This window comes from Octopus bimaculoides, chromosome 3, assembly GCF_001194135.2.
Source record: "Octopus bimaculoides isolate UCB-OBI-ISO-001 chromosome 3, ASM119413v2, whole genome shotgun sequence".
Taxonomy (NCBI): Eukaryota; Metazoa; Mollusca; class Cephalopoda; order Octopoda; family Octopodidae; genus Octopus; species Octopus bimaculoides.
Window position 1 is genome coordinate 33,439,805 of NC_068983.1, and position 6,006 is coordinate 33,445,810.

At 37.9% G+C, this 6,006-nt stretch overlaps 1 protein-coding gene across 1 annotated transcript in view; it reads right to left on the reverse strand.

Moving 5' to 3' along the window:
• Positions 1 to 6,006, reverse strand: part of LOC106877299 (metabotropic glutamate receptor 8) — a 679,235-nt gene that overhangs the window by 69,020 nt on the left and 604,209 nt on the right. The gene's annotated exons all lie outside the window — the stretch shown is intronic.

Sequence of the window (6,006 nt, forward strand, 5' to 3'; positions counted from 1 at the left end):
TGTGTGTGTGTGTGTGTGTGTGTGTAAGTGTGTGTGTGTGTATGTTTGTGTGTCTGTGTTTGTCCCCCCAACATCGCTTGACAACCGATGGTGGTGTGTTTACGTCCACGTAACTTAGCGGTTCGGCAAAAGATACCGATAGAATAAGTACTAGGCTTCCAAAGAATAAGTCCTGGGGTCGATCTGCTTGGCTAAAGGCGGTGCTCCAGCATGGCCGCAGTCAAATGACTGAAACAAGTAAAAGAGAGAGAGAGAGAGTAACTAAATTACACATTTTATTAGAACGACGGTTTTAAACCGGTAAATATTATATAGCCACGAATACAAAGAAACACATCTCACTAGTGTAATTGTACTGGATTCTGAAATGCCTACACCATCATCCTTCTTTATTCTACTTTTTCCCGACCCCACCTTGAGTACTGTTGCCCTTGAGTATGTGGTCCCCCCATACAAAGCAACTCATTATGAAAATAGAAGCACTTCAGAGGTCAATGACAAGAAAGACGACATGAGAAGCATTGATTATTGGGGGTCGACTAAAAAAAACTCAATTTCTACGTTCTCCGACGCCACCGAGAGCGCTAGCATTTGTGTTATGTGGAAAATATTCCATCAATATTTCACAAATAATGTTGGCATCAATTTTAAAATCCATCCAAGACTTGGCCACCGCGCTATCCGCCCACTTCAAAAATCAAACTCGATACACATAGCAACATTACGTCACAATTACTTTACCTCAACCGGTCCAGCTCTTTTTAATACCATACCAAAATACATCAAAATGGAAACGGATCCCATAAAATTTAAATATTCACTGGACAAATTTCTTCATAAAATCCTGGACCAACCTCCTACATCCGTATATGTCTCCAACAATAATAACTCTTTGCTAGAGTGGGCTATGGTGCCCTATACATGACTAAAAGATTTCACCAGGTGGTGCTACTGGGTTAGACATGGCCTGGGCCAGTATAGGCCGAAACCTATTAAAAATAACAAAGTATGGAATTCAAATAGATCTCTAGCTCGTCAATGGTGATACTTGCTGACTATCAGCTATATGGACTAAAATAACCAGCTAAGCAGGGCACATAGCACCTGCTATTCATGCATCTCCTGTCAACATATAACAGAAATTCAACAACATTGACGACCACATTAAGTTCCGGATTGAAAATCTAACAACACCTGGTCCCTTTCTTCTGCTTGATTCTCAACTCTATATTACAAAGAAGGGATCTGTCTAAACCAATTGTTTTGAAAAAGTGGCCAAGAGGAACCTATTCGTGGACTACTTATCGGCCGTTCCTACCAGAATCAAAGACGCTTATGTACAAAATGAAATTTCTCGGATGTGTAACAAATGCAGCGAGGCAACTGATAAAGCTGTCAATACCAAAAAATTTGAAAGGGATTTACAAAGTAACATGTCCATCATCTTTCCTCAAACGTCGAGAAGTTCGTACACACTGAAGAAAGACGTATACTCCCAGTGATGGAACGTGTTTCTTAAGACTCGCTATATTTCGACAATAGAACAGCTACTACAATTCAACAAATGATCAATAAAGAACATTTAAACATTGAGTTGGGAAACACCAGGATCTCTTTGAGGATATTCCTGTTTGAAAATCGACAACCAGACAGTAACTAAATATGCACACTTGTTAACTGCCCCGTACATGTGACAGTTCATGTTTCGGAAACACCGCTCGAAAACTACATAAACACATCAAGGAACACAAACAGATAAACAGATCATTCATAAACATCAGGAGAAATGCTTACAGGTAGAATGTTTCGGTTACCATCAAGATAACAGAGTGTAACATGGGTATTTCGAAAATCTAAGCAGCCCTTTTTATAACAATGGTGAAATCTTCGACCAAGAGCAGACGTGAGATAAATGCGGTGGATTAGCTATTATAACAATACTATTTTGCGCATGTCACAAATTCCCCCTCTTTCCATACTTCTGAGCAAAAGATAGTGGCACAACACCATTCTTCATTTTCTCTTGAAGGATAATTAATCTCGAAATATAGAAACGTAAAGTAAAGTACAAAATGTTGTTCTATTTTCCTTACTTCAGTTTACACTAATATATTCCCATTTGCATTGTATTGGCTTTTGAACAATTTCAGTCTTAACTTTGAATATTTCACAATGCTTCTCTATACTTATATACATACATTACTACAAACTACACTATACGGTACACGTACATACATACATACATACATACATACATACATACATACATACATACATAGAAATCAACCGATTTGCACATTACAAATACTATCTGTAAGTAGAACAGTAAAATTATACAAGACTTTACTCAGGTTTAAAATGTAACATTATTTTCGTTATCTACATTTCAATGATGGAGTTTTGTATCTTTGTTAGAAATCAGCTCCATCTTCAGAGGAAGAATTTAAATGAGCACGTACATACATTGATATAAGCAACGGACTTATGCAAAGTTTCCGTCGACCAAATTGCATCGACAAACATCAACCAAACCAACGCTACAGGAAAAGATACTCTAGTCTAAGGCGCCACGTAGGTGGATCCAGAATCATTTTGTTGCGAAGTGAACTTAATTACACAAAGGTCTGCATACTAGTGCACGAAACTGTCTCCTCTCTCTCTAACTCTGTCTGTCTCTCTTTCTCTCTCTTCATCCATTTTAATCATCTGGAATTAGGAACACTGAAAACGTTTGATACTTAAAAAAGAAGAGAGCCTTCTATGTGGTGGCTTGATCTGTTAAAAATAACAGACAGCAACTTCTGCTTGTCTACCTGTCTGTCATTTTCTCTCTGTCACTCTCTCTCTCTCTCTTTCTTTCTCTCTAACGTTACATTCCACCCAAATAACGCATTGGATATCGTATTCCCAGATTAAAAAAAAAACCAAAATGTATATGTTGGTCACTAACGGAAATCTTATGAGAGATTCGTTCGATTAAGGCTGACTTGTAGTAAGAGAAAATAAACAAAAACAATAACAAAAACAACCACTTGATTACTGCAGTAAATTTCTATAACGATTTGCTTCAGTTACTCAACGTTTAAACCTGACTGGTGTCAATTTTGCATTTTATTCCTCTGAGCCAGTTGAAATAATTACCTGGCATATCCATGAATCGATTCAATCGATTACACTTTTCTTAACGAATGAGTAGCTTCTTATCAAAATGTGAAATCAATATCTTATAGGATGTTCTCTCGATATTCGCCAGACATATCAATAGGTCATGACTCAGTTATAAGGTAATTCATATCGCTGTCTGACAGCATGATATCCACACCAAAACTTTAAACGTTCATGTTTTACAGAGTTTGTAAAAGAAGAGGAATAGTATTCTATACTGAAATTCCCATTGCTGAGATCACAGATATATGATACATAATATCTATTCCTCATGAGATGTCAAGCTAGGCTTTAGATCTAGAAGCCAAGAAATTCAAAGCGATCTTTAATGCAAAATAATTACTGAAGTGGAACAGCAGAGTAAAACAACAGTCTGTTTCTCCATAAAATAGTAGTAGTAGTAGTAGTAGTAGTAGTAGTAGTAGTAGTAGTAGTGATGACGGTGGTAATGGTGGTGGTGGTGATACTTATAATGATCGTTTTTTTTTTGTTATTGCCACTAGAGGAGACCTTTCAGAAATAAAGTAAAATCGAGAGGTTACAAACGTGTAGAGATATTTATATAAAGTTATATGAAACACAAAGAGTTCTATAAAAACGAAAAGGGTATCAGTGAGGTTATTTAATAAATAATTGAAGATTTTGAAAGAACTTGACATAAATCAAACACAGGCTATAACTAATTATACAAAAGCACTCTATAGCAAAAATAAAATAGCTTAATAAATATTTGATGAACATATAATAATAAATATTATAACATATGATGAACATTTTGATTTGTCTTTTTTCTTGCTTTTTTTTTCTTCTGTGGAAATGAGGAATTCACACAAATTAAATGATGGAGGGGCCGAGTAAAACAAAATAGAAAGAGAGATTATTAATTCCACTTTCCTTCTATGTATGTGTGGAAAGAAGCTTGCTTCCCAACTACATGGTTCCGGATTCATTTCCACTGTGTGGCACCTTGAGCAAGTGACTTCTACTATAGCCCCGGGCCGATCAAAGCCTTGTGAGTTGATTTGGTAGACGGAAACTGAAAGAAGCCTGTCATATATATATGTATATATGTTTGTGTGTCTGTGTTTGTTCCACCACCATCGCTTAACAACCGATGTTAGTGTGCTTACGTCCCCGTAACTTAGCAGTTCGGCAAAAGTAACCGATGGAATAAGTACTAGGCTCACAAACAATGAGTCCTGGGGTCAATTTGTTCGACTAAAGGTGGTACTCCAGCGTGGCCGTAGTCAAATGACTGAAACAAGTAAAAGAGTAAAAGAGTAAGTGTAACCCGAACTTAGCGGTTCTGAAAAAGGGACCGATAGAGTAAGTACTAGGTTTACAAAGAATAAGTCATGGGGTCGATTTGTTCGAGTAAGCGTAACCCATGCACAGGTGGATTCGAATGTACAGTAGAAGATACTTGTCCAAGGTGCCACACAGTGGAACTAAACCCGGTACCATGTGGTTGGGAAGCAAGCTTCTTACCACACATCCAGACATAGTAAAGCTTCTTACGATACATACATACATTCGAATGTTCCAACGTATTTAACTTGGTGTATCCGTTAGTGCTTATGAGTATTTTGGGGGGGGGGGTGAATTCAGTAAGAAATCTCTGATTTCATCCATGAAGCTCCACATTATTAGTGTGACCCACCTGCGTCATTTTCATTAGCTACATATTTGAATGCTCCACTATATTAGAGCCACCCTCATTCTCAATCAACATGTTTCGACATTATTTCTTGATCTATTTTAGTAGTTCTGTTAGTTCCTTTGTTTTGCGAAGAACTGTGGACTTAATTTCGATTTAAATGGGATGAGAAGAGTTTTTTAAGGATTTTTGGCTTGCCTTCTGTCTCTACCCGCCAGTCAGTGCTCATAACGAAACCTGGTGTGTCTATAAGGCACCAGAGAATATTTTGTGGTTTGAACGTTGAATGACACTTTTCTGTGTCCTCTATACAGGCTAATTTTAAGTAATAATTAAAAGTGCAACAAATATTTTTTCTGGTTCTATTTCCACTTCCCGAGTAAGTAACTCTTCCTCGCCGTTTTGCCTGAAGTCTTCTATTAGTTGAATGAAGAAACAGCTTCTTCAAGAGGAACACTCTCGCACATTTTATTTACCTTCACTTGAGATAGTCGCATTTCTTACTGGGAGTTTTAATTTAATTTATTTTTTACCCTTTAAACTAACCCTGAAATACTATATGTTCGCCAATGTCATCCACATGATCAGGAGACAAAGTGAAAGAGTTAGTGAGTGACCTGAGGTAGATGACCATTAGAGTCAGTACAACTTTTGTACACTACAAGTTGTAGTCAGTAAGGAGGACCACGCGACCATCGACTTTTGTTCTTGAGGGCGAGCAAACCTTTTCAGCCGTTTCAGTAGTGACAACCGAGGGCAGTATTGTCTAGACAGCAGTATACTATCGTTACTGCTAGTTTTGCTGTTGTCACTGCTCTCTTTCTTTGCCTTTCATGTTCTTTGTTAGTTAAAAAAAAAGCCCCAAGTGTCTACCTCTGCTATATGTGTAATGCTGACCCGTTTTACTTTACACCGATGATATCATTGTTGTTGTTTCTGCTTCCTCAGAGGTACACGGATCTGGAACAGGCCTTGGTTTTGGGAGCCATGAGGAAATGTAATCCAAATTAACAGGAGTGGCTGTGTGGTAAGTAGCTTGCTTACCAACCACATGGTTCTGGGCTCAGTCCCTCTGCGTGGCACCTTGGGTAAATGTCTTCTACTATAGCCTCGGGCCGACCAAAGCCTTGTGAATGGATTTGGTAGACGGAAACTGAAAGAAGCCCGTCGTATATATGTACATA